The following is a 7,991-nucleotide window of genomic DNA, read 5'->3' as shown; positions in this document are numbered from 1 at the left end:
CCCTTCCCCCTTCTCTTACTGCATCCCTTTTTCTTATCCCTTTATTTTTTTATAGATATCTCTATCATGATCAATTCATACCTGTGCCCACTCCCTATGTAGGTGTATATATATATATTCTAACTGCCTTAATAATGATAAAGTTCTTAGGAGTTCTAAGTATTATCTTCTCTTACAGAAATGTAAAAAAAAAATAACATTATTAAGTCCCTTATGATTTTCTTTCATGTTTACCTTTTATGTTTCTCTTAAGTCCTATATGTGAAAATCAAATTTTCTATTCTGCTCTCGTCTTTGCATCAGGGTTTTTTTTTCCTTTGCTTTTTGGAGGGGGGAGGCAGGGAAATTGGGATTAAGTGACTTGCCCAAGGTCACACATCTAGTAAGTGTTCAGTGTCTGAGGCCAGATTTGAACTCAGGTCCTCCTGACTCCAGGGTCAGTGCTCTATTCACTGTGCCATCTAGCTACCCTGCACATCAGGAATTCTTGAAAGGCATTTATTTCATTAGACATTCATTCTTCCTCCTTAAATAATAAATTCAATTTTGCCACTTTTTTATTTGGTGGAAGTTACTCAATTTTGTGTGATCCTTACTATAGCTCCATAATATTTGAATTATTTCTAGCCACATGTAATATTTTCTTCTTGAACTAGCAACTCTGGAATTTGGTGACAAAATCATGGGAATTTTCATTTGGGTATCACTTTTGGAAGGTTATTGTGGGTTCTTTCAATTTTTATTTAACCTCTGGCTCTAGGTTTTCAGGGCAGTTTTGCTTGACAATTTCTTGAACTATGATGTGTCAGTTCTTTTTTTAATTTTTTATCATGACTTTTAGTTAGTCAAAAAATTCTTAAATTGTCTCTCCTGAATGAACTTTCCACATCAGACTTTTTTTTTTTCTCCAATAAGATATTTCAGTTTCTTCTATTTTTTTCCCCATTCTTTTGACTTTGTTTTATTGTTTCTCCATGGCTCACCGAGTAATTAAATTCTACTTGTCCAATTCCAATTTTTAAGGGCTTCATTTCTTCAGTGAATGTTTGTATCTCTTTTTCCATTTCACCAATTCTGGTTTTAAGGCATTCTCCTAAGTAGATTCTTGTGCCCCCCCCCCAACCCTTTTAACCATTTGGCCAATTCTGTTTTGTATTTATTTTTTGCTTTTTTTGGAGGGGGGAGCTTAGGGCAATTGGGATTAAGTGACTTGCCAAAGGTCACACATCTGTTTCTGTGTTAAGTGTCTGAGGCTGGATTTGAATTATGGTCCTCCTAACTTCAGGGCCAGTGCTCTATTCACTGTGCCACCTAGCCACCCCTAATTCTTTTTTTTTTTGTTTATTTGTGTTTTTTTTTTGTGGAGGGGGAATGGTAGGGCAGTTGGGGTTAAGTGACTTGCCCAAAGTCACACAGCTAGTAAGTGTTACTTGTCTGAGGCCATATTTTAACTCAGGTTCTCCTGAATCCAGGGCTGGTGCTCTATTAAGTGTCCCACCTAGCCATCCCTCAATTCTTTTTTTTTAAGGTATCTTTTTTCAGTATTTATTTTTGTCTCTTTTATCAAGCTGTTGTCTCTTCATAGTTTTCTTGCATTATTCTCATTTCTTTTCCTAATTGTCCTCTACCTCTCTCATTTGACTTTTTAAATCCTTTTTGAACTGTTCCAAGAATTCTTGTTGGGCTTGTGTTCAAATCACTTTTCCCCCCTTTGGGGCTTTGCTTCTAGTTTTGTTTTTTTGTTTGTTTGTTTGTTTTGACATTGTTTTCTACTTCTGAGTGTGTGTCCTTATCTTTCCTGTCTCTGTCATTGATTTTTATGTTAGGGTTCTTTTTTGTTGTCTGCTCATTTTCCCACCCTACTCATAGACTTTTAACTTTGTAGTAAAGTTGAGTTCTGCTCCTGGGGCAAAGGGGGCACTATCCCAAACTTCAGGCTTTTTGTATTGCTCTCTACAGAGTTAGTTCTGGGAATCTGTAAAATTTTCTTTCTTTCAAGGTGATATGCTCCAAGGAGAGGGGTCACCACTGCTCTCCTAGACTATGTCCTGGTCTTTACCTAGGCAGAGAACTTGTTCTCCTAGAGTACCAAGAACTTGCGCTCCCATTTTCTCTGGAACTATCACCAAGTCCTTTGCTCCTCTGGAACCACAGATGTGACTGTTCCTTTTAGCCTTGGAAATGAGACCAGGGCCCCTCCTCTGTTGCAAGTGATGACAAGAAGTATTCTCGACACTGGAACTGTGATCAGAGCCCCCGTTTCCCTATGGCCACAAGCATTAATACTCCCCTTTGTCCTGGAACTAAAGCCCAGAACTGCATTTGGGCAAGGCAACAGGATCCTGTACACAGTGCCAGCAAATTGTGCCCCATAATCTCTTTTGGACCAGTTGTCTGACCCCTCTATTGTTTACGTGCTGAGAGCTCATGAAGTTGCAGCTGTCTCCAAGACCTGCTTCTGGCATTGCTACAGTTGTCTTGGACTGGAAAATTATCTCACTCCCAACCTTGTTGGTTCTGCCACTCCATAATTAGTTTGAGGCACTAATTTAAAGCAATTTAGAGGGGAATGTTGACAGAACTCATCTGAGTTGGTACCTCCTCCCCACTATCTTGGCTCCAAAAGGGAACTGTTTCAATAGTATAGAAATTAAGCTGTAAGAGGTTGAGGGGAGAGTGCATTGTGAGGAACTGATAGATTGAGTGTAAATATTATTGAAGAAGTCTGGTGATAAAGGAAAGGAGGGAAACTGGATAGTAGTTCAATGTGGAAGATAGAAAAGAATTTAATTTTTACAATTGGAAGAATGTTTGTAGGCAGATGATAAGGAGGGAAAAGAAAGAGAGATTAAAAATGGATGAAAAAGGGTACTTGCCACATCAGTGTCCTAGAAGAGACAGGAGAGCTTTGACCAAGAATAATAGTAGAGAAACTCACTTGACAGGGGGTTTAGATTTACCTATGCCTCAGATAAATTAAGCAATAATACTGAGTACAGTTTAGGAATAAAGCAGTCAATCAATAAGTATCTATTAAGCATCTGCTATGTGTTAGGTACTGTGCTAAGCTCTGAGGATACAAAAAGAGTCAAAAGACAGTTTCTGCCCAGTTGGTGCTCAAAAGAGTTAAGTTGAGGGAGTTTCTACAGGATGATCTTGGGCGCAGTGAAGTAATCCTTTCTTTTTCTCCCACTTGTTCTATTCTCTACTTTGATCCTGTCCTTTTTCAAAAGTGGGTGCTTCCAACTTCACTCCCCCACAGTCTGCCCTCTCTTACATCACCCCCCATCCCTTTCCCCCCTACTCTCCTGTAGAGTGAGATACTCTATTTAGTGTGTATGTCATTCCCTCCCTATGCCAAATTCAATGAGAATAAGGTTGAGCCATTCACATTTGAATTCCTGTTCTTCCACTCCTTTGTCACCCATTTTCCCTTACCTCTTCTATATAAGATAGCTAAACCCAATCTGTCACTCCCTATTCTCTCCCTCTGTCACCTCTCAATATCACTTTTTAAGTATCATCCCTTCCCATTAAACTGATCCTGTGCCTTCTATCTATGTATACCTGTGCACATATATATACACATTCACATATGTATTCATATGATCATATGCCCTCCTATATAGATATATGTATGCATGTATGTATGTATATATATGCATATATATACATATACATTTCTATTCCCTTCAATTATTTTCAGACTGAGAAAGGCTTCATAAGTTACAATTATCCTTTTTCCATGTAGGACTGTAAATAGTTCAACTTTGATAAGTTCCTTATGATTTCTTTTCTCTGTTAACCTTCTCATGCTTCTCTTGCTTCATGTATGTGAATGTCAAATTTTCTATTCAATTCTGGGTTTTTCATCCAGAATGCTTGAAAGTCCTCTATTCCACTGAATGAACATATTTTCCCCTGAAATTTGACACTCAGTTTTGTTGGGTAGGTGATTCTTGGTTTTAATAACAGCTTCTTTGCCCTTCGGAATATCATATTCCAAGCCCTTCAATCTCTCAGTATAGAACCTGCCAGATCCTGTGTTATCCTGATTGTGTTTCACAGTATTCAAATTGTTTGTTCCTTGCTGCTTATAATATTTTCTCTTTGATCTTGGAATTACAGAACCTGGCTATAATATTCCTAGGAGTTTTCTTTTTGGGATCTTTATCAGGAGTTGATTGGTGGTTTTTTTTTTCAACTTCTATTTTGCACTCTAGTTCGAAGATATCAAGGCAATTTTCCTTGAGAATTTCTTGAAGGATGATTTCTAGATTCTTTTTTTGATCATGGATTTCAGGTACTCCAGTAATTTTTAAATTATCACTCCTGGATTTATTTTTCAGGTCAGTGATTTTCCCAATGAGATATTTCATATTACCTTCTATTTTGTCATTTGTTTATATCTCTTTAATAATATTTTGATTTCTCATAAAGTCACCAGCTTCCACTTCCTCCAATCTAATTCTGAAGGAATGATTCTCTTCAGTGAGCTTTTGAGGTTCTTTTTCCATCTGGCAAATTCAGCTTTTTAAGGCATTCTTCTGTTCATTGTCTTTTGGAGTCTCTTTTGCCATTTGAGTTAGTCTATTTTTAAGGTGTTATTTTCTTCACTCAGGTTGTTGACTCTCGTTTCATAATTTTCTTGCATCATTCTCATTTCTCTACTCAATTTTTCCTCCACTTCTCTTATTTGTTTTTTCAAAATCCTTTTTCAGCTCCTCTATGGCTTGTAATCAGCTCATATTTTATCTTAGAAGCTTCTGCTTCAGGCATTCTGACTTCACTGTCTTCCTCTTGTTCAATGCTTTGATCCTTTTTGTCTGCAAAATAGGAGTCTAATGTTAGATTCCTCTGTTTGCTTTGCTTCCCTCGTTTACTCATGTTGCCACTAAATTATTTGACTTTGGGGCTTTTTGCCACAGTAGAACTCTGCTACCAAAGTGGGGAGCTGTGTCCCAAACACTGGTGTTTTCTCAGCTGCTAGACCTATTAGTTGGGTGCCCTTTATGTAGCCTCCACACGCTCTTGCATGCTGTTCACACACTTCAGGACCTCCACCCCAGACAGTGATCCAGATCCATACAGGTTAAAGCAAAAGAAATTACCCTTCATACTGGATGCTTGCTCCCTCGACAATCTTCAGGTTAGGAGCTGAAGCTGCCACCTGGTGCCAGCTCCACAGCCATGGTGCCTCAGCAGCTTCTCCCTCCAGAGGATAAAGGCTGACCCCACTCCCAACTACTAGATCCCAAAGTCCACACTGCACTGACCTCTCACTTTGTCATCAGCATCTATGGGTTGATAAATCTGTAAACTTCCACAGCTGTTGGTGATCTGAAGTCCCTCCAGCCGGTAGCTGGTCAGGCCCGCCCTGGGGCTAAAACCTCAGGCTCCTGCAGGGCTTGAATTGGCTCCTAGAGTGCTACACTGCTCCCTGCCAGCCTGCCAGGCTCTCCTAAGTGGGAAGTTAGCTTCTCTGTGTCATTTGGTGGGTTCTGTTTGTACAGAGTCACCTTTTACATGAATTGGATGTGGTGGGGCTGGAGCCTAGCTGAAGTCCTGTTTTACTCTGCCATCTTGACTCCGCCCCCCTCCCACCCTACTCAGTGAAGTAATCTTAATGGAATTTTGTTGGGGTTGTGGGTGGGTAGGGGCTTACACACACACACACACACACACACACACACACAGATTTTAATTAGTTACTGTGAAGAATGAGGTAAGTAGCAGTAAGGGAAATGACAAATGTCACAGGTGACAGAATAATAAAATATAGGACAATGGTTAGTAACTAGTCCAAGAAGACCAAAGGGTGAATGCTGTTGATAGAAGCAGTGAAAGAAAAGTGGGGAATATGGTCTAGGACAATATGGTGAGTTTAGAAAATCTGAGGTTCCAAAAAGAAGCTAGAAATCATCCTTCAAGATATTCTGAAGGAAAATTGCCCTGATACTTTAGATCCAGAAGGCAAAATAGGGGTTGAAAGAATCCACTGAACACCTCTTGAAAAAGATTCCCAAAAGAAAACTCCTAGGAATATCATAGCCAGGTTATAGACTTCCCCGATCAAGGAGAAAATATTATAAGCAGCCAAGAAAAACAATTTGAATATTGTGGAAACACAATCAGGATTACACAGGATCTGGAAGCTTCTACACTGAGGGAGTGAAGGGCTTGGAATATGATATTCTGGAGGTCAAAGGAGCTGGGATTAAAACCAAGAATCACATACCCAGCAAAACTGAGTATCATGTTTCAGGGGAAAATATGGTCATTACATGAAACAGATGACCTTCAAGCATTCTTTTTTTTTTTTAAGGAGTAGGGTTTAAGTAACTTGCTCAAGATTACATGGATAGTTATTTCTTGGTGTGTTGCTGAGTATCTTAGCCCAGATTTGATCCAGGTCATCCCGACATTGGAGCCAGTGCTCTTACTTGCTGAGCCACCTGGCTGCCCCTAAGCAATTGGGGTTATGTAACTTGCTCAAAGTTACACGGCCAGGTGTTTCTGGGTGGGTTCTAAGTGTCTGAGCCTGGGATTCGATCTCCAGTTCATCCCAACACTGGAGGCGGTGCTCTTACTCACTATGCTACCTGGCCACCCCACCTTCAAGCATTCTTTATGAAAAAAAAAAAAACAGAGTTGAATAGAAAATTTGACAATCAGATACAAGAAGCAAGAGAAGCATGACAAGGTAAACAGGGAAAATAAATCATAAGGAACTTATCAAAGTCGAACTATTTATTCTTACATGGGAAAATGATAATTGTAACTTATGAAACTTTTTTTCAGTATAAGAATAGTTGTTTTTTTTTTCAGAGACACAGACAGTTTATCTTTCCAAGTAAGATTAGGAAGAGAAATGAAGAACCCACTGGTACTAAGTAGCAGGAGGCAAAAGTGTCTTCTTGGGTCTGTCATTTGATTAGATAGATTTTCAGTTACTGTGAATTTCCATTGCTTTTCCCTGGTAGTACATATGGCAGAGACTTGGGGACCCACATGCCTGAAGCCAGGTTAGTCTTATGTTCCACAACTACATCATTCGCAGGGCTGTTATTGCTGCCGCAGTTAGCAGTGCCCCAGATGAAGGTAGTGCTGGACTGCTCCCACAAATCTTTATCCCAGTCTTTATCACAAGGAGGGCACTGCCATTTGTTCACAGTCAGAGCCTCGCATCTGTAGTTCCTGGACTGGCTGACAACATCCTGTTCAATGCAGCTTTTGTCATCACAGCTTGAGATGTGGTGACTGATTTCAGCCCAGGGAACTTGGTGTCTAGTGTTGAAATTACATGTAGCCAATTTGTTTGCAACATCAGGGTGGTTCTTTCTGCATTTGATCAGATGATAAGGGAACCTGCAGGCCCTGATCTGATGGTTTTTATCATATGGGCACTGTATCAGCTTCTCTGGATCCAAAGAATCAACATAATTGTCTTCCATGTCAGCAGTGAAAAGGAGGGAGACCCAAATGCTCTCTCAAAGCTGTGATTCAGGGAACCAGAAATGGCAACCACCAAACAGCTCCAACTCAAAGAAAGAGTCAAACTCAGAGCCCAGCTGCACTGCCAGCTCCCAGTTGTGGCAGCTGCACCTCAGCTCCCAGGCAACTCCCCCAGTATGAGAATAGTTTAAGGTAATATAAATGTGTGTGTGTATTATACATACATATGTCTATATAGGAGGATATGTGGGCATATGAATACATATGTGAATCAGTATATACAAGTGTACAGGTATACATAGACAGAGGGCACAGGACCAGTTGAATGGGAAGGGATGACACTTAAAAGGTGAAATTGAGAGGTGACAGAAGAATATAATGACAGCATATGGGGAGAGACAGAATGGGATAAATTATCATATCTAGAAGAGGCAAGGGAAAAGATTACAATGGAGGGCAAGAACAGGAATGCAAAAGGGAATGGGTCAACTTTATTCTTATTGAATTTGGCTTAGGGCAGGAATGACATATACACA

General features: G+C 39.9%; 1 pseudogene; it reads right to left on the bottom strand.

Annotated features, from left to right (window-relative positions):
* Positions 1-6,843: 6,843 nt before the first annotated feature.
* Positions 6,844-7,639, bottom strand: LOC138142723 (gametocyte-specific factor 1 pseudogene; annotated as a pseudogene).
* Between the last annotated feature and the right edge of the window lie 352 nt (positions 7,640-7,991).

The sequence above is a fragment of the Petaurus breviceps genome, unplaced genomic scaffold (assembly GCF_028583685.1).
Source record: "Petaurus breviceps papuanus isolate PSGF00001 unplaced genomic scaffold, PetGlider_PUasm1.0 90602, whole genome shotgun sequence".
Lineage (NCBI taxonomy): Eukaryota > Metazoa > Chordata > Mammalia > Diprotodontia > Petauridae > Petaurus > Petaurus breviceps.
The sequence above is the reverse complement of the archived record's forward strand: the minus strand, read 5'-3'. Positions and strand labels throughout refer to the sequence as shown.